Source organism: Callospermophilus lateralis, chromosome 2 (assembly GCF_048772815.1).
Source record: "Callospermophilus lateralis isolate mCalLat2 chromosome 2, mCalLat2.hap1, whole genome shotgun sequence".
Classification (NCBI taxonomy): Eukaryota; Metazoa; Chordata; class Mammalia; order Rodentia; family Sciuridae; genus Callospermophilus; species Callospermophilus lateralis.
This window is the reverse complement of record NC_135306.1, coordinates 157,486,144-157,510,250: the sequence shown is the minus strand read 5'-3', so window position 1 is coordinate 157,510,250 and position 24,107 is coordinate 157,486,144. Positions and strand designations below refer to the sequence as shown.

General features: G+C 40.8%; 1 pseudogene; it reads left to right on the top strand.

Annotated features, from left to right (window-relative positions):
- The first annotated feature begins 1,770 nt into the window (after positions 1 to 1,770).
- Positions 1,771 to 8,264, top strand: LOC143641097 (olfactory receptor 10A3-like; annotated as a pseudogene).
- Positions 8,265 to 24,107: the final 15,843 nt, after the last annotated feature.

The window sequence follows — 24,107 nt, the reverse complement described above, 5'->3', positions numbered from 1 at the left end:
TCCTCTGTCAGGAGAGTTGGCAAAGATTTTTTCCTCCCATTCTGAAGGTTTCTCTTCCTGCTGTTGTTTCCTTCGCTGTGTAACTTTTTTGTTTGGTGTCATTCCTTTTCTTGCGTATTGGCATTACTTCCTGAGCTCTAGGAGTCCTCTGGGGAAGTTGTTGCCTGCACCTATAGGTTAGAGTCTGTCCTATGTCCTCCTCTAGCAGTTGCATGACTTCTAGTCTTATTCCTAGGTCTTTGATCCAATTTGAATTGATTTGTGTAGAGTGAGAAAGAGGGATCCAGATTGAACCTTTTACATGTGGATATCCAGTTTTTCAAGCACCATTTATTAAAAAGGCTTATTGTTTCTTCAACATAGGTTTTGGGCAATTGTGTCAAGAATTAGAAGAGATTAAAAACAATCATCTGTGTGAATGGACACTAAACACCCATTACTAAACAAAATATTGAAACAGAGAGTCCTTTGAAGCTGGTTGGGCTTATCTCTGTCTTTTATTTTTGGTAACATTGAGATAAGGACTCTTTTTAAGTTTCTACTCTTAATACCAGTAATTCTGGCAACATTAACTTAAATCTCATGCCTTTTAGTGAGACCAATTCTGGAAATCCTGCTGTGTGGGTTTTGAAGTCGGCCTAAAATTTTCAAACACAATCAACACAAATAAGAAATAAGTGGATTTTGAAAACATAAATCTATAACGACTCTCTGTTTAAATACTTTGATAGGTGTTTAGTGTCCACTCACACATTGATTAATCTCTTCTAATGAAAAGTCAGCTTTTAGTTTGAGTCATCTCATTCTGACCTGAAGTTGTCAGTTAATATCTTCTTCTCCATCTGGAACGTTTGTCCCTTGATGTTTCAGCTGGATAATTCTTGCTGTTTCTTCAGATTTCCTTAAAATGTCATCTGCTGAAGATGGCCTTCCTTGATTTCCTCTCAACCACCCATTTCATGTTTTCTCTGAACTCCTGGACCTTACTCCATACCCTTTTATTTTAATTTTATTTTATGAAACATAATGCACTTTCCTTTTCCCTAAATGTACCTTGTAATGGTTGCTAGGACAATAAACAGAGGTATTTTCCATGTGATAGAAGGAAGGGAAAGTGTAGGCACTATTAGCTGAGCAGGATAAAGTCCAGGAATAAGCCTGAAATTTACTATTAATATATAGTTAGTATTCTTGGCACAAAATCTGCTTTTTTTTTTTAAATCTTCATTCTGATTGCAGGCCATTTTCCTTATGTCTAGAGTTTTACCTGTCCCCACTCTTGCTTAACCGTGGGAAGTGGAAGAGACAGTAGAAGAAGGAAACAGCACATAAGTTTTGATGTGGGATCTGCAGTCCCACATTTATAGCTGCCTTTTTGTAGATCAAAACACCACCCTTTGCCTTTATAGGACACTTATATCTTGAGTCTTTCTCAAGCATTTAAATGTGATCTGTGTAATGCTGGAAGGCCTCATTTGATAAGTAGACAGTGAAGTCACTGATAACAGTGACTAAAAAAAATCTGTCTACCACTGTGCCCCACCTGCCTAACACAGTGCCTGAGACAGAGTTTGTGCTTATCAATGCTTTCTTTCTTAATAAGAAAAGGGCAACTGATTTTTGGTTTCTAATGTGTTTCTCACGAGACAGTAAATTGAAGAGTTCTTGGTAAATGGTGACCATGTGGTTTGGGCTAAAGGATAACTTTCTTCTCTGTTGCTATGGCTGTTGCTATTATCCAGCTGAAACATCAAGGGACAAACATTCCAGATGGAGAAGAAGGTATGAATTGACAATATCAGGTCAGATTGCGGTGACTCAAACTAAAAGCTGACTTTTCATTAGAAGAGATTAGTGAATGTGTGAGTGGACACTAAACACCCATCAAAGTATTTAAACAGAGAGTTCTTATGGGCAGCATGCCAGCAAGGGGAGTAGCTGCTGAGAGAGGCTGGTTAAAATCAATAACTGAGTCTCTAGCTACATGGTTGAATGTTAACCTGGGATGCCAGGACCTTCACACTCTATATAAACTCAGTAGGTCTTAACCCTAGGCCTTGTGGCTGCCAGATTTTCTGTCTTTTCTTTCAGGACCAAGACAGTAAATTCTCCTTTATCTTGTAGCATTACCAACCTCCTCATCCACACCCTCATATTCAGTTCCATGACTTTCCCCCTGTCCTTACTGGTACAGGGTGACCAGATCATGCAGGTCTTTACGGGCGTAGTTCCTTTGTTGTTTAGTCCCCTTCAGTGTTTCTCTAACTGTGCAATGCTGTGATGGACCCCCTTTTTATAGGCTTGGCATAAAGGAGATAAGATGAGTGAGGTACCCTTCTAGTTCTCTCCAAACCCGATGGCACACCTATGCTATTGTCTTATTGCTCTCAATTGTAAGAGGTTGGTTACTGTTGCAGTGTCAGAATGGTCAGAGAAGTCTTAGAAAACAAAATCTTTGTAGGCATCCAACCAACATCCTCATACCATGTATCAAGGCCTTAGATTTTTTTCCAGCTCTAGCTCTATCTTTGATTAAATAGCCAAATTTCTCTGAATTTCAGGTACTGACTAGAGAACTCTGCAATTGATATCATGTCCCCTTCACTATTCTAGCCACTTTACACTGAGCCAAGAATCCCTGATCCTCATATATACCCTGTGAGATTAATAATAATGCTTTTCTTTTACATAGAAAGTAATAGAAGCAGAGAAATTCAGTGATGTGCTCCAGGTCCTATAAACCATCCAGAACTTTTGACTCCAAATCAGGAAGTTCTATGCCTGAAGTCAACAATATGTAATGACACTTTTTCTCAAAAATGTCAGTGACTCTGTATTTCTTCTGGAAAATATGCAAGTTCAGGGCTCAGGGATATCCAGACTTAAATCTCAGAGGCTTCAATCCTCTTGCCTTTACTTAATTCCCACCATTGCCCAAACTGTGCATTCTGTCCAGTGGAATTCTCCACCTGCCACCTGCTTTTGCTCACACCTCTGTGGACTCCTCCCTTCTTTCCCTGTTTACAACATTCATTCACCCTCTGATTTCACAAAACTCCTACTGGGAGACGTTGCATTAGAGTCGAGTCTCATGTGTAGGAGGCCTTCAATCCCTGTGGACGCATGGAGGGCTGGCGCTCCATGTGTGTTCTCTTGAGCTTTCTTCCCTGAGAGACCAGGTTCAAGTCTCTGTAGCTCTCATACAAAATATGAGAAGGTTTGTGGGAAGCATTCCAAGTTCTCTCCAAAGGGATTTTCTGGGACACATGAATCTATGTCATAGGAAGTCAAAAATCAGTGCACTGAATCAATAAATTGCATGTATGAACAGGGGTCTTTTGATCAGCGGTGAGAGTGCTGTTAAAGTAGCAGGCAAATGACAGTCAGAGTCAATGGGTAAGACAGTGCAGTATCTTTTTGTGTGTCTGTTAGTGGTTATTTTCATTGAGAGTTCTCAGTGAGGGCTGGTGATGCTGTTGAAGACATACTTCAGTGCTTAGGGCTCAGTAGGCAAAGCTGAAATGTTTGAAGCAGACTTATTGGTTTGATTATTCAGTTTCTTTTTTGTTTTTTTTTTTTAACAGAAAAGTGCAGATCATAATTGCAATCATGAAGACTTTGCATAAACTAATGAGCAAATAAAAAGCGGGAGTAGCATTTGTGGTCATTTGTGACCACAGAATAGGTTTTTTGTTGTTGTTCTTTATTATTTAAGTATATGTCTTGTTTGTAATTGACACATAGTAATTTCATATATTCATGATATATTCTGTGCCATTCCAATGCATACACACGATATTTATGATCAGATAAACTCAATTGGCATTTCTATAACCTCAGATGTTTCTCATTTCTTTGTGTGGGCACATTTAAAATCCTACTACATTTTTGAATTGTGCAATTAGCTGTTGTGAACCATAGTTATCTTACTCTATTTTTATACATATTTTAATCAAAAGATACTTTTAATTGGTATTACAAAGGTTTACAATTTTTAAAACAATGCTCTAAATTTTGGAAATGTTAAAATCTATCCACTTCAAATATTTGGAACTAAGTCTGCATTTTGCTTATTATTATTATTACTGCCATTAAAAATGAGTTTTGATTATCTGGTCCTGCAGGGTATATTTTACAGTTTTTTAAAGGGTTTTTGTTATTGAAAAAACATGTAAATTTTCGTGATTTGCACAGGCATTTGATTTGAATATGTGACTAAGGTCCAACTCAGGAAAAAGCAATTTGCCTTTTACTGTTGCTAATGCCCTACAGATCTGCACTTAGGATATCATTCATCTTCATCTCGCTGGGATCCTCTGTCCTGCTGGCTCTTTCAGCTACTTCCTGAATTTCATCTGGTTTTCAGAACATCACAGAAGATACAGTAGGCTCTATTCTAGTTGTATTGTCATCAAGGACCTTTGCCATGAGCAAGTGTGTCCTGCTCTGTGCCTCCCTCCTCCCACCTACTGCCCCTTCCACTCATGGCATCCTGTGACTGTGGTTGTCATCTCCATTTTCCCATCCACATGTAATCTTTCCCTCATTTAAATTGTCTAAATCCCCCATTATTACTTGCCAGTTGGTTTTCAATTGTGCTGTGTACTGGTTTCACTTTGCTTTAACACTATTCTTTAGAGTCTAATTTTCCTAATATATTCCATTTATTTGTTTAAAATTATTGTTTTAAAATGTGTAATAAACTGGAGATTGTTGTGGTCATTGTTTAGATATCAAAGAAGCAAACAAAATCTTTGCCCCTGGGATTATACTGCTGTGGGAATGATTTGAATAAAAGTATACGTAATGTGACTTGGTAAAAATGGAAAAATACAGAGCATTGTATAAGGGGTAAAGATAGAGAGTTTTGGGACACTATTTTTTGTAGTTTACTGGTGAGGGTCACAGTTATTTTAGCTAGTGTGTTTAGGTTTCTGCTTATGATGCAGAGTATAGAAAATGGTAGGTCCATCAGAGCTTGTTGAATAATTAATGAGCCCATGAATCACTTGATGAGGAGATTGGTGTGAGAGAAGAGAGAGAGTGGGAGAGAGTGGAAACTTTGAAATTTCAACTCCAGATTGACCAAAAAGTGGGTTTGTCTTCAAATCATCATGGTCAGAAAGAATGATCTTGAATCTCTGGGGCTAAAAATTTCATATCCCAGTAAATCCCAAATAGAATTGGCCAGAAATCAATAAGCCTGAAGCCGATTCACATGGTCTAGTGTTGTTTTCTGAGAGAGGTGCATTTGAATACAACCTTCCCTGAGAATTCTTGTGGAATGTTGTCATTCTTAAATGTCACACAAAGTTTATTGGTTTTGAATCTAATGAATATTTACATAAATTTACATAAATTTCACTATTACCGAATTATTATAAAAATTTGGATTAGCTTTTTTCCATTTATCTACTTTTTTATACTATATTTCCTATCTTTCCATTTTTATATATACATAAGTTGAATAAAATGAAAAATACCTGTGGTAATAATATGGGATTAGAACCAGAGTTAGAAAATATCTATATTTACTTTAGGGTATGTTTAGTTTAAAACTACATAGTGTATATGTTGCACTGGAACTTGATAGCACTTTGCACTTTGAAGACCAAATTTCTAAATAAGATTCTTCAGGTTTCCTTTTATATTAGAAATAGTCACTAATGTTAGTATTTTGCCTTTCCCTAAATGTTTCAACCTCAGTTTTTTGGAAGATGTTTTCCTCGTTTCATCCTCTGCTAGAATTTCTATACAGAATTCAGGCTGCTATTCTCAGCCTTTGGAGTGTCACTTTATTCTTTGATTATGTCTGCAGAAACAAAATAGGGCTTCTGTACTGCAATCAAAAGACAAAATCAAAGCTCTGTTGTTGAATTCATCCTCTTGGGCTTCTCTGACTTTCCTGAACTCCAAGACGAGATCTTTGGGGTTTTCTTGGTTATTTATCTGGTGACCCTGATGGGAAATGCCATCATCACAGCCGCCATCTTGCTGGACGAGACTCTCCACATCCCCATGTACCAGTTCCTGCAGAACTTATCTGTGGTAGAAGTGAGTTTCAGTGCAACCATCATGCCTGAAATGCTGGTGGTCCTGACTATTGAGAAAACTACAATTTCTTTTGTGGGATGTTTTGCACAGATGTATTTCATCCTTCTTTTTGGTGCGAATGAATGTTTTCTCCTAGGGGCAATGGCTTATGACTGATTTGCTGCCATCTGCCATCCTCTGACCTACCCCATGATTATGAACAAGAGGGTGTTTTTTTTTAAATTAATTTTTATTGTTGGTTGTTCAAAACATTACATAGTTCTTGATATATCATATTTCACACTTTGATTCAAGTGGGATATGAACTCCCATTTTTACCCCGTATACAGATTGCAGAATCACATCAGTTGCACAACCATTGATTTACATATTGCCATTCTGGTGTCTGTTGTATTCTGCTGCCTTTCCTATCCTCTACTATCCCCCCTCCCCCCTCCCCTCCCCTCTTCTCTCTCTACCCGCTCTACTGTAATTCATTTCTCCCCCTTATATTTTTCCCCCTTTCCCCTCACTTCCTCTTGTATGTAATTTTGTATACCCCTGAGGGTCTCCTTCCATTTCCATGCAATTTCCCTTCTCTCTCCCTTTCCCTTTCACCTCTCATCCCTGTTTAATGTTAATTTTCTTCTCATGCTCTTCGTCCCTACTCTGTTCTTATTTACTCTCCTTATATCAAAGAAGACATTTGGCATTTGTTTTTAAGGGATTGGCTAGCTTCACTTAGCATCATCTGCTCTAATGCCATCCATTTCCCTCCAAATTCTATGATTTTGTCATTTTTTAATGCAGAGTAATACTCCATTGTGTATAAATGCCACATTTTTTTTTATCCATTCATCTACTGAAGGGCATCTAGGTTGGTTCCACAGTCTTGCTATTGTGAATTGTGCTGCTATGAACATGGATGTAGCAGTGTCCCTAAAGTGTGCTCTTTTTAGGTCTTTAGGGAATAGACCGAGTAGGGGAATAGCTGGATCAAATGGTGGTTCCATTCCGAGCTTTCCAAGAAATCTCCATACTGCTTTCCAAATTGGCCGCACCAATTTGCAGTCCCACCAGCAATGTACAAGAGTACCCTTTTCCCCACATCCTCGCCAGCACTTGTTGTTGTTTGACTTCCTAATGGCTGCCAATCTTACTGGAGTGAGATGGTATCTTAGGGTGGTTTTGATTTGCATTTCTCTGTCTGCTAGAGATGGTGAGCATTTTTTCATATACTTGTTGATTGATTGTATGTCCTCCTCTGAGAAATTTCTGTTCAGGTCCTTGGCCCATTTGTTGATTGGGTTATTTGTTATCTTATTGTCTAATTTTTTTAGTTCTTTGTATATTCTGGATATTAGGGCTCTGTCTGAAGTGTGAGGAGTAAAGATTTGTTCCCAGGACGTAGGCTCCCTATTTACCTCTATTATTGTTTCTTTTGCTGAGAAAAAATTTTTTAGTTTGAGTAAGTCCCATTTGTTGATTCTAGTTATTAACACTTGTGCTATGGGTGTCCTATTGAAGAATTTGGAGCCCGACTCCACAGTATGTAGATCATAGCCAACTTTTTCTTCTATCAGACGCCATGTCTCTGATTTGATATCAAGTTCCTTGATCCACTTTGAGTTGAGGGTGTTTTTGAAATTAGTCATGTTCTCATGGGTCTCAGGGATAATGGTGGATATTCTGCAGACCTCATGGGTATTCAGTTTTCCCTTTTGTGGCCCTAATGTAATTAATCATATATCTTGTGAAACCCCAGCAGTGCTGGAACTGGTATGTGCAAATCTGAGAGAATTTCCTTGTTTGAAATCTATGCCTTCAAAGGCACCATTTTGATTATATTGCTTCCTTTCTTGTTGATACTCTTGTCTTATCTTAGAATTCTCTTTGCCATCCTGAAGATGCCATCAACTGGGAGGCAAAAGTCCTTTTCCACCTGTGCCTCTCATGTCACATCAGTCATCCTCTTCTATGGCACAGCCAGTATGACTTATTTACAGCCCAAATCCAGCTACTCACCAGTAACCAAGAAACTGATGTCTTTGGCTTACACATTGCTCACACCCCTGCTGAATCCCCTTATCTACAGCCTGCGAAACCATGAGATGAAAAGGGCTTTGGTGAAATTATGGCAGAGAGCGGTGGTTTTACACACAGTTTGTCTTGTTGAGAAGCTATATATTTGCTTATTACTCAACAGAACTCTGTTTGAATTTGATAAATGATGAAAACAGATGCCATTTTTTGATATTAATGAGTTCACATTGTTGTATTCCTTGAGTTTGAAATGCATCAGGAGATTCTTCTCTTTTAATACTGTAGTGTTGTCATCTGTTTTGAAGAGATACTAAGTTTCCTTAGCACATGAAACAACAGTCTAGTCATGCATTTCCCTGTTATGGGCATCCAGGTTATTATCAGACTATTGTAACTAAGATTATGCTTCAATAAATATCTAGTTCAATCGGTTTCTATGTATTGATGCTTGTATTTTGATATGGCCATTTCCTCAAAGGTCATTCTGGTAGAATGAATGATATTTACACATAAACATGTGTGTGTGTGTGTGTGTCTGTGTGTGTGTGTGTGTGTGTGTGTGCTGGTTGAGATCCAACTGGAAGCCTTGCATATGCTAAGCATGTGCACAACCACTGTTCTCTACACCCTTCCCTTGTTTATATATTCTAATTGTTATTGTAGAGTTACTTCTTTAAATGCTTTTAACTAATTCTGACTGACCTGAAGGCTCACTGAAATTCACTAACAGCTATAACCTCAAGAGACCAACAGATAGTGGGTGTGATTTTTTTTTTTCTGGAGAGAAAAATCTTTTCAAGGAGTCAGTAAGAAAATGAATTATTGTTTACAGGATGAAATGAGTTCTACTTCATGGACTCATACTGGGATCATCCAAAACTGTATTTCTCTTGGTATTTATATATTTATGCAACAATGCATATATTTTCTGGATTCTCATGTGGTAATATTAAGTATTGTTTTCACTTGTGGCCACTACTTTAGAGACTTTTTTCATATCTTCCTTTTTAGGACAAAATGCCCTCAAATTGTTTATAAACAGTTTTGTTTTGCTTTTTAGTTGTGACAGACCTTTATTTTATTTATTTATATGCAGTGCTAAGAACCGAACCCAGTGCCTCACACATGTCAGGCTACTGCTGGGTCATAGCTCCAGGTCCAGCAGGTGGTTTTTTATTATTTATTTTGGGAAAATAATATGATTCATGAGTTATGCCTATTTTCTAGAGTCCTTGCATTTCCTGACTTACAGTGTGAACTTTTCAGAGAGAATAATTTCACAGGTGCAAAATCTGGAACATTTCATACTTTGTCCTAATGTTCTGTATATATAGAGATAGATATACAGATATATATCTAGATATAAAAAACAGGCATTGAACCCAGGGGCACTTAATCACTGAGCACCAGCCTCAGCACCATCCCTGCTTTATATTTTATTTATAGATAGGCATTGCTGAGTTGCTCGGAGGCTTGCTAATTTGCTGAGGCTGGCTTTGAAGTTGTCTTCCTCTGGTCTCAGCCTCCCAAGCCAGTAGGATTACAGGCATGTGTCATTGCACCTTGCTAGTACTTTTTATTTTGTTTGTAGTTTATTGTGTATCATAGCTGTGAAGGAAAAGAAAACATAACTTGAGCATAACAATCATATCAAATGGGGAAAGTAGTGAGGATATATTCCAATTAAGTTTCAACATATTGATTTAGTATTGAATATTCAATGTTATTCAAATTATCATGACTACTAAAGTATAATTTGAATAAAATTGGTAGTGTGATATTAATTAAGATTAGGCGTACAGATTCTGCTACATGTAGGGTTTCATAAATTTGCACTTGTTATTTGGGGATAAGCCATTCATACTTCTACTCATGAAATATCTACACTGTTCTTTTGGTTTATGATAGTTAACCTAGACTAAATTATTATTTTCCCCTCATTCCATTTATTGATTCAGCAAATGTTTATTGAGTAGCAGTGGTAGGATAAATACTGTTTCAAGTACTGAGGATACAACGGAGCTCATTTCTCTACAGAATTGGTTCACCTGAGGTCTGATCCAACATTCCAAGACAGCTGGTGTGAAAAGTCAGAATGAAGTAGAGAAAAAGGGAGTAAATAAGAAAATGTCTTTTGAGGGATATTAAAAAGTATAGAGGCAAAGCCGTAATGAAAGAACAGAATATATAAGAGAGGGAAAAACAAGGAGAGGGTAACAGGGAGAGAAAGAAGGAGAGAGAGCTCTGTCGGGGATTTTGTCTATCATTCTGTTTCATTATGCACTTTTCCTATTTCCTTAGAACAGACTGTGTCTAAGTTGCAGCTCACGCAGGGAGCAGCAGTACCTGGCAAGACCCCCACCCTGTGTGCATGGAGCCCAGGCATGAGTCCTGGAGGTAGGGATGGGAGAGACAGCCCTGGTACTCATCTGTCCATTTTAAGATGAGGCTTAGGGAGAGAGAAAAGGACACAGGAAGGTCCCTTCACCTGTCCTCACCCCAGCCCCTAGGGAGACCCATTCTCCACTCAGCCTGAGCAACTTTCTAGGACTCGGCTGGAGGAGTGATGGACAGAAAAAGAAACAGAAAGAAAACAGAAAACAGAAAGAGCCAAACAAGCAGAGAATATGTGGAGGATGTGTTATTTGCTTGAGTAACACAGAAGTACATTCTCTTCAACCCTATTTCTCTCTTGATCTTTTTCTTCCACTTTCTATGTCATATTCACTGTGGGATGTCACAGCAGGAAGGGCCTAGCAAAATAAGGACTCCTTGACCTTGAACTTTCATCCTCCAGAAATGTAACAAATGTCTGTTCTTTATGAATTACCCATGTCAGGGATTCTGTTATAGAAGCACAAAATGGACTAAGACACCAAGAAAGAAATGTCTCTCTTCTTAAGGCAAAGTAAACTTTCCTCTTTTGTTGGGAATTGCGTACCTGCTGTCATCTGTTAAATATGAATGACCAGGCAAGTCCTCTTCTCCATCTCTTTGGGATCATTCTCAGTACATAATTTTTTTCAAGCATTTCCTATACTTAAGAATGCCTCTCCCAGGGAGTGTGACATTCAAGTGGCTTCTCTCATGGAAAAAGAACAAATGGATAGGTAGAAATGATAACTAGGAAGGTTGTTTTCATTCTTGCATGGTTAGTTTTTTTTTTTTTTTTAAAAGCCCCTCTTCATCCTATTGATCCTCTCAGCAAGGCTCCATCTGCATTAGTTAGAATAGGCTGGGTTATGCTGCTATGATAAACAGCCCCAAATTGAGCACAGAAATGCCCCAAATCTTTCTTCATTTAGGCAAAGTCTTCTACAGACTAAAGTGACTCCTTAGAGCAACTGTCCTTGATGCAGGGACCCAGAAATGCAAGCTACTCTAATCTGACGTGCCCACCTTCTTCTCAAAGCCAGGCTTCTTCCTCTTGCCACATCAGGAGAAGCAGTAACAACTTCTAAATCCAAGGGGCTAAGAAATGTTTTTCCTGTGTGCCAGGAGCAAGAAAAGAACAGAAAATAGATTAGAGTTTTACCAACAGCCTTAAATGCACATCCATTGTCTGCTGTCCTTGCTTTCTACTTCTACCTTAACTTTGCTTTGGTTTCCACCACTTGCTCTTCAGAGTGTGCTCACTGTCCAGTGACTGATGGTGATCCTGGGAAACCTGGCTTTTCTTCTGGGATCACAGGAACTCAGTCACCTATAGGATCCTTGTCCTGGACTGTGCTTTAATGTTTTACTTTGGTTTTTTTTTTCTGTTCCTTTTCTTTATTTTATTCCTTTCTTTTTAAAAAAATTATTTAAAAATTTTAATGGCCAGGCATGGTGGTGCACACCTGTAATCCCAGCAACTAAGGAGGCTGAGGCAGGAGGATCACAAGTTAGAAGCAAGATTGGACACAGTTTGGTGTGGATGTGCTGGATTTTCTTTTCTTATTATGGTAAACATATCTAACATAGAATTTACCACTTTAACCATTTATAAGTGTCTGATTCTTCAGCATAAAGTACCTTCCCCTTTTTAGGTAACCATCACCACCATCCACCTCCAGAACTTTTTCATCACCTCAAAGAGAAACTCTGTGCCCATCCATCACCTCCTCCTCCTTCTCTCCACCCCGCTGCTCTACTTCCTGTCTTTGTGTGACTCTACTAGGGATCTCAGATATATGTATAAATCATACAAGCTATCCTTTTGGGTTCGGTTTATTTCATTAGTATAATAGTATTTTCAAGTTTTGTCCATATCGGAGCATAAGTTAGAATTCATTTCTTTTAAAGCTGGATTATAGTCCATTCTATATAGATGAATAAATAATATTCCACTCTATGTCATATTTTATTATCCATTCATCTGCCAATGAACATTGCAGTTGCTTCTATGTTTTGGTTACTATAAATAATGTTGCTGTGAATATTGATATGCAAATACCTGTTCAAATCATTGCTTTAATGCTTTCAGATCTATCTGCAGGAGTGGAATTGCTGGATCATATAGGAATTACCTGCTGAATTCTTTGAGGAATTGCCATAATGTTTTCCATGGTAGGTGTACCATTTCTTATTCCCATCAATTATGCATGAGGGATCCAATTTCTCCACACACTTGATAAACACTTTTTGTTTGATGGTGCTGGTGTTGGTTGGTTGGTTGTTTGATAATAGCCATCCTAGTGGGTATGAAGTGGTAGCTCATTGTAGTTTTGACCTAAGTATTGGGTTTCTTTTTTAGTTGCAGGATCACTTTTAAAAAAGAACAAAATTATGGCATTTGTCAGTAAATGAACGGTAATGGAGAATATCATGCTAAGTGAAAAAATCCAAAATCAGAAATTCAAAGGTCAAATGATTTCTGTCAAATGCAGAGGGTGGGGTAAAAATAAAGGAGAGGGGAAGGGAAGGATAGGATGACATAAAGAACCAATCAAATATAAATGAATACATGTTAATGTTTTCAATGTGTTTATTGCAAACATGTTCTCAGTTTTGTTTGCCTTTTAATTTTGTGTAAAATTTTGAATGCAAAATGTTTGTTTTATGTGATCAAATCTTTGAATAATTTTATTGGCATCATCTAAGTTTACTTCTGTTTCCCTCTCCTTCAAGCTGATAAGTATTAGGTATATTGTTTTTTTTCTTTCAATTCTTTAATCTAGCTGAAATTAATGTCGGGTAAGATGAGATAACAGTCTAATCCATGTGTGTTCCCCATGGTTACAATCAATGTTTCCAGCATTACTTATCAAGTAGATTTCATTTCCCGGATTCATGACCAACACTTAAACAGACACTGAGTTCTTCATATACACTCAGATCTGCGGAGTGGACCCTGTGAGGTGCCTCCCAGATTCTCCTCCAGAATGAAGAACTTACCCACACAGCTGCTGGAGTGTGGGTAGGAGATAGCCCCAAATCTGGGTCCTGCCACCCCTTCGTCCAGGGTCAGATTGTATCCAAGGAGTGGTCACTACAGGCATACAGGCCCAGCCACTGTACCCCAAAGCAGGACAACTTTGAAGGGCCACGTGACCTTCGGGTTTGCTGAGCTTTTGTTTGGCCCCTACCTCAGGTGACCCCCCTTAGCTCAGTCTTGCATCTTCTCCTCCCCTCCCCTTCCTTCTAGGGGTGTTTATCCCCAAATCATTCCCTGTAAACATCCTGCATGTTGATCTCTAGAGTCTGTGTGTGGACATTTTGTTTCATTAATCTATTGATTTTAGCACCATGTATTTTGAATTTTTTTATAGTTTAAATACAAAAAGTTTTTTGAATTCTTGGTTGTTATCATCTGAATCCATAGAGTTATGATGTTATGTAGTAAACAAAACCCCATATGAGGACTGGTGTCATACATAAGTGGTAAAGCGCTTGCCTACCTAGCACATGTGAGGTAGGCCATGGGTTGGATCCCCAGTACCACATTAAACCACCCCCCCCACACACATACAAACCATAACACAAAAATATTTACTTATGAACTCAAACATCTTCTTTCATTTAAAACTGGCATCTTGAGCCAAGCATGGTGGCATAGGCCTGTAATCCCAGCTACTCAGTAGCTCAGGCAGGAAGACCACAAGTTCGAGGCCAGCCAGAACAGTATAGTAAAACCCCATCTCAAAAAAACAAAGCAAGGGGCTGGAGCTGTAGTTCAGTGGCAGAGCACTGTCTAGTATGAGTGAGGCACTGGGTTTGATCATCACCACTTCATTTAAAAAAATAAAATAAGGGTATTGTGTCCATCTACAATTTAAAAATATAACTTTTTTTTGAAAGCAAAAGTACAATAAACCAATCCCAGAAAACCTAAGGCTGAATGTTCCCTCTGATATACAGATGCTAATACACAATAAGAGGGGTAAGGGAGGGAAGAATAGAAGTTCATTGCACTTTGTGCTAACACAGAAAGGATAATGAAGGGAAGAGAGAGAGAATGGGAATGGGAAAGACTGTGGAATGAATTGGACATGACTTTCCAATGTTCATATATAAACACACCACCAGTGAAACTACACATCATGTGCAACTAATAGAATGGGGAGTTATACTCTATGTATGTATAATATGTCAAAATACACTACTGAAGTGTAAATCTAAAAAAACCCCAAATTATTAATAACAAAGAAACAAAGCAAAACAACAACACACTAGCATCTTCCTTTCCCACCAATCTCAGGTGCAACAAAAAATATTTTTGCAATGAAAATATATTACAAAGTGAAATTCTTGCAAGAGGCAGTATTTCATAATGTCAATAGAACTGATACTAGAATTGCACTTAAATTCTTAAAAACCAATAACTAAATAGAATATAGTCTAAAACAGCTAAAGGTAGTAAAGGGGAAAATCAACAAGATTGAAAAGCTAGTAGGCTCTTCTAAAGAAAACTATGGGTTTCCTGGTAAATTCTACCAAAACTTTAAATAGACACTACTCCTTCTCAAACTCTACCAAGAAGTAGAAGAGAAAGGAACAATTCCCACCTTACTTTACAGGACCAATATTACCCTGATACTAAAGCCAAAAAGACATCAAAGGGGAAAATTAAGACTAATACCCTTTATGAGTATTAAATACAGAAATATTTTTCAAAAATCCTAACAACTGCGGCTGCGATTGTGGCTCAGCATTACAGTGCTTGCCTAGCATGTGCGTGGCCTTAGGTTCGATCCTCAGTATCACATAAAAATAAATTAATGAAATAAAGGTATTGTGTTGAACTACAACTCAAAAATAAATATTTAAAAAAACTTAACAACCTAAATTCAGCAGCATATTAAAAATATTATGTATCATTGCCACTGGGATTTATCCAAGAAATTCAAAAATGATTCAACATTTAAAAGTAGAGTATAGTTGGGCACGTTGGCACGTGTCTAAAATTCCAGCAACTCTGGAGGCTGAGACAGGAAGACCATAATTTTGAGGCCAGGCTCAGCAACTTAGTCAGGTCCTCAGCAACTTAGTGAGACCCTGAGCCTCAATAAAAAATAAATAGGACTGGGGACAAATCTCAGTGATAAATCATCCCCTTGTTAAATCCCTAGTACATTCCCCCCAAAAAATGTTTTACAGGTGGTAGTCTGAGACATCATTACCAAACGGGAAACTGGGGAGATGGCCAAGACTGACTCCAGCATCATGCAGGATCACCTTGGTGGTGCTCTTGCAATGAATGCAAGATACATGTCAGACCGTGTCTCATCAGATCATTGTAAGGATGGACAATATTGGTAATCACACTTGTGATTGGGAAAAAACCACTCCAGACCTTATAACTCAGGGTGGGGTGAAAGAGTTTAAAAACAGAAATGATAGTTGCCACACCAAGGAATTGAAGTTTGCTAGTAGTTTACACTGAAATTTGGAATACCATTTTCCTAAGCTAAAAATGGTTTCCTGCAGCTAACTACTATGTGTTGAAAGGTTTTATATTATAATGCTCATTCTTATCACATACTATGTAGTTAGTTTATAGAGTAATTTCCCCCCAGTTTCTTGAACATAGTGTATGCTTGTGTCTTGGACCTGGTTAGTCAAGATACTAATTATTAAACACTGTCAAGCTATTAATTATTAAACACTAAAACTTGGAGAAAATATCAATTTGTAGTACACCACATTAATAGTGGAAGAAAAATATCATACATGATCATTGGGTGCAGAAAAAGCATTTGACAAAATCTAATACCTTTCCCTAATTAAAAAGGACACACACAGAGATAAAAGGTAATTTCTTCAACCTTATGAAGGACATTTATGAAAAATCTTATATTTATTAAATGTTTTAGCCCCAGAAATGAGGCAAGAAAAATATTTAATCTCCAAGTGAGAAAGAAAGAAGAAATCACTTGCAGTTGAAAAGATCTTGCATATAGAAAACCCTGAAATAGTCATGGCAGTTAACTCCTGTAACTTGGGAGACAATCGGGGAGGATGAGAAAGGGGACCACAAGTTGGAGGCCAGCCTGGCCAATTTAATGAGAGCATGTCTGAAAATGAAAAAGGGCTGGAGATGTAACTCAGTGGTGGAGCGCTTGCCTACCATGCATAAATCTTTGGGTTTGATTTGATCCTCAGTACCACACACAATCAATCTCTCTTTCTCTCTCTCTCTCTCTCTCTCTCACACTAACACACACACACACACACACACACACACACACACAATCCTAAAGAATACACACATGTGCACACAAAATTAAAACTAAAAAAAAATAAGTTCCATTTCTATTTTGTGGAGTAGTTTGAGGTGCACTTGGTATTATCCAGGATGGTCAGTTTTCTCTCCTCTAATCTCCAGCCCTTGCCAGGAAGCCAAGCAGGTCAGCCACTGTGATTAGTACTGTTGCCATATTTTAAGAATGAGAGAAATCCTAAGTGTCTTGCCCAAGGTCAAAAAAGCCAGACAGTGTTGGTTCCTGAGCTTGGGTCTCCAGAGAGCAAGGATCTTCTTCCCTTCCCGGAGGGCTCTGTCCCTGCCTCCCAGCCCTCATAGCCTCCCCACACCCACAGAGAAATGCACTTCTCTGAACGTAGAATAAACAGGTAGAGAAGCAATAAAAAAAAACAAAAATATATTTTATAAGGATTAGATAACTGTGGAGGTCATGGCATCCCAACAGGGGATTGAGTGGGTGCTCAGGCCCGAGAGACCTCCGTGTAGCATTCACATCCTGGCATCACCTGGTGGGATGTTGCAGCACTGGGCTGATGGGAGGATAAACACAGAGTCAGTACCTGGGGCTCTCCCTAACCTCCACCCCACTGCTCACAGTCAAGTCCCTCAGCTCCTGGAGGCAGGAAAAAGGAGAGGGTTGGCACCACAAGTCATTACAAGGGCCATTGGGGGGCACTGGGTGTTACCCAGCCCACTGCACACCTAATGCTCCATTCCATCTGTTTCACATGGGACTGAGTAAAAATTTCCAATTTAAGAAAAAATAAAGAATCTTCTTTAACACATGATAAGCTACTGGACTAGTCTCAGACCTCGTTAATGGCTGAGGAAGGTAAAGGACTGTCCCAGGGCCAACCAGCTAGTTAGCAGTGCAGTCTTTTCTCTTTCTCTATCCAGGGACCGGTGCTCTGAAGCCCTGTGACCTGGACCCTGCACCCTCCAGGTCCATAATCTCACTCCTTAGGCTCCAAGGGCTTCAGCTTCAGGGCCAGCCCAACATCGGGGGCTTCCCCCACCACATGTGCAACCCATGACCCCCATGTTTCAAAGCTCACCTGATACTCCTTTCCTTGTATAAAGGTGCGGACTTACCTTGGGAGGGCCTGAGTTGCAGACCTGGGCCCAAGGAGTTCTTTATGATGTCAGGTTGGCCTCCAGTTGGTGTCCTGCTCCATCTGAAGGCAAACAGCCTCGGACATGTACCTGGGAGGCAACAGGCCAAATGCAAGGAGTCACTACCCACCTTGGCCTGGTCTCCCTGACCTCACTCACCCCTCAGCTGGGAAAGCACAGAGCCCAGGGCTCTCATCAAGGAGCCTTATCCAGGCTGCCATTCCCCTCTACCACATTTCTTGGGGCAAGAACCTACAACACCAAGGAAGAGTGAAATTCCCAGAAACTCCCAGAGTGCCCTGGAGAAAACTCCAAAGGAAAGAAACAGGAAGTGTTAAAGCCAGGGAGCTGCGGACAGGGACCAGGGAAATAGACCCAGCTTCACCCCACCCCACTAAACCCAGGGTCCACCACTTGAGCCCTTAGTTTACCAACTCACTTGGGTCCCAAGGATGCACATAGAGTGATGTAGAAATTCCTTGTGCAGCCCTGGTTATAAGGGTTATCGTTCTGGAGGGAGATGAGGAAGGGAACAGGAGCTCAGAATCAGCAGGACTGGGCAAGGCATCTCCCAGTGACCCTTGCTAAGTTGGTCAGTTAAGCCAGGGCTCAACCTGGGCCCGTGGCAAGGCTCCAAGAGTGACTCAGGACCTCCTGCCTTCTCAGGATCCTAGGAAGCGTGACCTCCCTCGACCCACTTGTGAGCAGCTCTCCAAGATGCTGCTGACCCAGCACCCACCTCTGCTACCTTCTCAGGGCTCTCATCCCCTTGTGCTTCCCTTTGCAGGATCCTTGCTCTGTCTCTATTGGTCACACCTGTCCTCTCACCTCATTCTTTTAGGTACCTTTTAAGATCTTTGTAGTCCTGTTCTGCTCAACTGATCCAAAGATGGTGTCACCACTTTACTCTCTTGCCTCTCGATTTTGTCTAAAATTCTACCTTCATTGAATTTCACTATCTGGGACGCCAGTGGCACCAAGGGATGCCCAGACATATTTCCCTAGTCAAAAATCAGATTTTCCAGGAAAATCTGAGCTGAAGACCTTCAGTACACAAAGCAGGAAAGGTCAAGCTCAAAGGTCACGTCCTTCCCTGGACACTGACTGGCTTCTCCTCTCCCTTATTCTACTTTCTCTTTTCCCTGAGTCCATTGGTCAGCCTCGACCCCTCCTCCTTCCAGACCAGGTTGAGTTTCACCCCAACTTCATGAGCTTTAGGTAGCAAATACTCTGTTATAATGACAAGTGGCCCAGCAGCACTTCTATCTACACCAACTCTCCGATGGCCTACACATGAAGACTTTCATCTTCAAACACTCTTCACCAGAAGGAAAGATGATTCCACATCAGAACAGCTCTGGAATATGTCCAAAAAGCAACATGAATCATTGTCCTCTATTAGGTTCTGCCTCCTTTAAGGCCTGCACAGCACTTAAGAAATGAGTCTACCACCAGGTGCAGTGGTGCACACCTGGAATCCCAGGGACTTGGGATTCTGAGGCTGGAGGATCGAAAGTTCAAGGCCAGCCTCAACAAGTTAGCAAGGCCCTCAACAATTTAGTGACACCCTATCTCAAAACAAAATATAGTAAGGATTCGGGATGCAACTTTGGTGCTAAAGCACCCCTGGGTTCAATCCCTAGTACCAGAAGAAATAAATTCATTAATGGCAGAAATGATATATCAAGAACTATGTAATGTTTTGAACAACCAACAATAAAAATGAATAAAAAATAAATAAAAAAAATAAAAAATCAAAGAATTTTTAAACTTAGAGAAAGAATGTTTGATTAGATATATATCATGTATAGAAAATACTGATTGTTCATAAAGTATAGAAAATGCTTAAGGAATGATAGTTAATAAATTTCTAAGAACTGAGCATTAAACTTGAATACCTTCTTCCCCCCACATGGAACCCTATCACACACAACTAGAATCCAACAGCTCTGAGGCACCCAGACCAGCCTCTCTCACTGGCTCCACTCCTGAGGCTCCTGCTCCAATTCTGTGTCTCAAACACCCTCCCACTCCACAGGACCAAAATCCAGCGGCATCTTCTTCTTGCCCCATTTTCTGCCCAACTTCCTGCTGCCTCTCCTTCTTCCCCTTATCTTGAGGGATCAGGGCACCAGGCTTCTCTCTTTCCTTCTATCCCCAAATGTTGATTCTTCTGTTTGTTCGTTCCCTCATTTATTCAGTTTTCTTTTTTCTTTGTGCTGGGGCTAAAGAATTCAGGGCCTTGCACATGCTAAGCACACATTCTCCCACTGAGATGCACCCGAAGTAAGAAATATTTTAGGGCATCAAGGATGCTTCTGCCCATCCAGGCACAGTGGCACACACCTGTAATCCCAGTGTCTTGGGACACTAAGGCAGGTTTGAGACCAGCCTCAGCAACTTAGTGAGTCCCTGATTTACAATGAAAAGTAGCAGGACTGGGGATATAGCTCAGGGGTAAAGCGGCCCTGGGTTCAATGCTGAGTAGCAAAAAAAAAAAAAAAAAAAAAAAAAGAAGAGACAACTGCACTGGGGATGGAAAACACCCTGCAAACAACATGGCCAGCCTACTTTCAGTGGTGAGGGCGGCTGCAACACAAGGCCCTGAGCACCATGGAAAGTGGCCAGGGTAGAGTAGAGAGAGGTATCATGGGAACCATGTAGGCAACCCAGATCACAGCACCCAGGTACATGCAGAGGAGAAGCCCAGAGAGTTAAGTGCTGAGACAGCTACTTCTGGCTTCAGAGGGGGTGTCCAGTTTAGAAAGAGTAGTCTGAAGATGTCTGCTGGCTCTGGCCATTAATGAGAGCATCGTCCTGGCAGCACGGGCTGGGCTGACCTGGCCCAGGAAGTGAAGGGTGAGCTAGTGAACAAGGTCAGCTCTTTCAGGAAATAAAGCCCAGAAGGTACAACAGGTGGAGTGGAGGCCTGGCATGTTAAGGCTGAGACTTGTATGGCTTTTAAGATGAGGCACAAACATGTGTAGATGACCACGGGAAGGAACGGTAGTAATAGGAATAGCAGCACACAGGGCACTTTCTGGTACCAACCACTGTTCTATGTGGTTTACATGAATTAACCCACAATTCCCTGTTTTACAGATAGGGAAATTGAGTGACCAGGGGCTAAGTAGCATACCCAAGGGTCTCCCTGCTGGTCAGTACTATAGCTGTGATTTTTACTTATGTGGTCTTCACCAGAGTCTTTGCCACCAACCACCAAGCAAGTGACTCTAGGAGGATTTGCAGTCAGGGAATGGAGTATGGTGGGAATGAAAGTTGGAGCATGGGATCAGTGCCTATAATTAGTGCTGCCAATAATAGAAAGGAGTCCTGTCTGGTGAATCTTAGAGTGCAGACCACATTTAGGTCCCTTGAGACTTGGGGATCCTGGACTTGGAGGGCCTCATTCTGAGCAGAGGAGGAAGGGCAATGGCCTATGGCCTGACCTGGGGCTGGAAAAACCACAGGACAGAGGAAGGGAAAAGGCTGCCAGGCAAACTCAATGATGGAGTGAAGCTGGAGAGAGAAAACAGGCAGACCACAGGGCTGATGAAAAAGGGCCAAGCACAGGAGTCACAGGTGGGAGGGAACCACATATGGTAGTGGTGGGGTACTGACCAAAAGGATGGGAGGTGATGAGCAGAGAGGATCCTCTGACTTTTCAGCTGTCTTGGGGTCTGTAGCTTCCCCTCCCCTCCTGATGCTGCCACCAGTCTTGCTGAAAGAGCCTTTAGTCAAGTGATTGCCATACTAAAGGAATCCCATGGCAGAGATGCCCATTCCTATCATAGCTAGTGGTTGCTCAAAGAAAAAGCAATAAAGACACCCAGATGGGAAAGAAAGCAATAAAACTGTTCCTCACACAGGACATGAGATTCCATTCAGAGTGAACAACAATGAATGCTGAGGAAGAAGCTCAGTGGTCGAGCACCCAATTCAATCCCCAATACTGGAAAAACAGCAACACTAAGGACTCCTGCTCTATGGAAGATGCTATGAAGAAAATGAAATGACCAGCCATGAATTGCAAGAAAAGATTTGCAAAACATAGATCTGAATCCAGTACAGAGAAGTCCTGAACTCAATAAGAAAACAACACATTTTTTAAAAATGGGCAAATGATTGGAGCAAACACTTCACCAACAATATACCCATGGCTGAGAAAACATGAAAATATGCTCAACATCATTAGTCATTAGGAAAATACAGACTGGAGCCCTAATGAGATACCCCTATTCAGTTATTAGAAGGCTACAATTTGAAAACAAAAAAGAATAGTAACAAATGACAGTGTCAAAAGCTAGTGAGGATGTGGAGCATCTGGAATTCTCATTCATTACTGGTAGAAAGGACAAATGGTACAGTTGTTTCCTAAAAAGTCCCACATGTTTACCTTAACTCAGCAATGCCACACTTAACAATTTACCCAACAGAAATGAAAACTTATGTCCACATGTCTATGCACCAATGGTTGTTGTAGCAGCTTTATTTATAACTGCCCAAAACTGGCTGGGCACAGTTCCCCATGCCTGTAATGGCTTGGGAGGCTAAGGCAAGAGGGTGGCAAGTTCAAAGACTCAGTAACGTAGTAACTTAGCAAGGCCTTAAGCAACTTAGTAAGACCCTTTTTCAAGATTTGAAAAATTTTTCAAAAAGAAAACATAAGGGTGCTGGGGGTGGAGTGGGGTGAGGCTGGGATTGTTGCTCAGTGGTTAAGCACCTCTGGGTTCAATCCCTGGTACAAAAACAAAACAAAATAAACCAACAAAAATACTGCCAGAAACTAGATGCAAAATAAAAATCCTTCAATTGGTGAATGTTTAAAAAATCTGTAGGGAAATACAACACTACACAGAAACAAAAGACAATAAACTACTGATATGAGCAACTACATAGATGAATCTCAAATGGATCGTGCTCAGTGAATGAGGCCAGACTAGAAAGCCCACAATGCCATTTATGCATGATTCTGAAAAAAGAAAAACCACAAGGACTCAGGGAGAGAAAATGACAGCAAGAGATAAAAGGATTTTCTGGGGTAATGAAACTGGTTAACCTTGATCTTGGTGGAGAGTACATGATGTCATTTGTCAAAATCCCTAACTATAGACTAAAAAGGGTGAATTTTACTGTTTGTAATTACCCCTCCATAAATGACATTTTTACAACATTTACCATGGCTCCCAGGTTTCCACTTCTTCAAAAAAAATTGCATGCTTGGCTTCCTGGGCCTTTCTAATCTTGACCCCCATGGAGTCAACCTCATTGCCCATGCCAACTTGTGCTTGAACTAGATCCGTTTCTCCATCATTCTGTTAATACCCTACTTTTGGATTTCTGTGCCTTTCTGCAAAATTGTACCTCTCAAGTCAGTGCCCTCCTGTCCGCCTCTCCAAAAGCACACCTAGGACACAGAGAGTGGCATGTTCTACTCTACAGCGTGGGCTTCGCCAAACTCCCAGTTTCTTCCAGTCTACTACACCACTCAGGACTGACCCCTCGCTCAGAGTGTTCCTGGGTGTCTCCTGGTGTTATTCGGATGGCTGGTTGCTTATCAACACAAGTGCATGATGTACTTACTCACTTCTACACCCATCCCTTAAATAACTGCCCCCTAGCACACCCAGCACACAGTAGGCTTTCAATGCTATGCACCCAGGAGGGAGAATGGCCACATACAGAGGCATCTGAGCTGCATCTTTAGAGGTGGGTCTGGAAGGAGTCATGAGGCACCATCAGGGCCAAGGGCAGTGGAGAAATCGCACAAAGTGCCAAATTGCAGAGGTGCAAGATGCCTCCACACAGCCAAGGGCACACGCACTCAGACCACTTACCTGATCCTCATAGGGTCGCCTGGCAGCGCCCACTGCCACTGCCTTGCTGAACAACTGCAGCATGAGAGGGAGCAGGAGGGCCCCAGCAGGTACAGCCACTAGGATGCTGTGCACAGGCTAAGAAGGGAAGCCATGGAAGAGCTCCTCCCTGGCCCCGCCTTTCAACCCGACTCCTCCCTCCCTCCCTCCCTCCCGCCCCAGCTAGCACAACCCACCAGCTCTCCCTCCCTGCACTGGACAGTTAGTCCAGTACACCCAAGGGAAACCTCACTCCGCCACACTGTCCTCCCACCTTTCCCTTTTCAACTTTCATTATCCTACTCTGTGGCCACCCCTAGATTCTGAACTCCACAGGCATCCTACCCCGCCTATCTCCCTGACCCCACTGGCCTTCCACA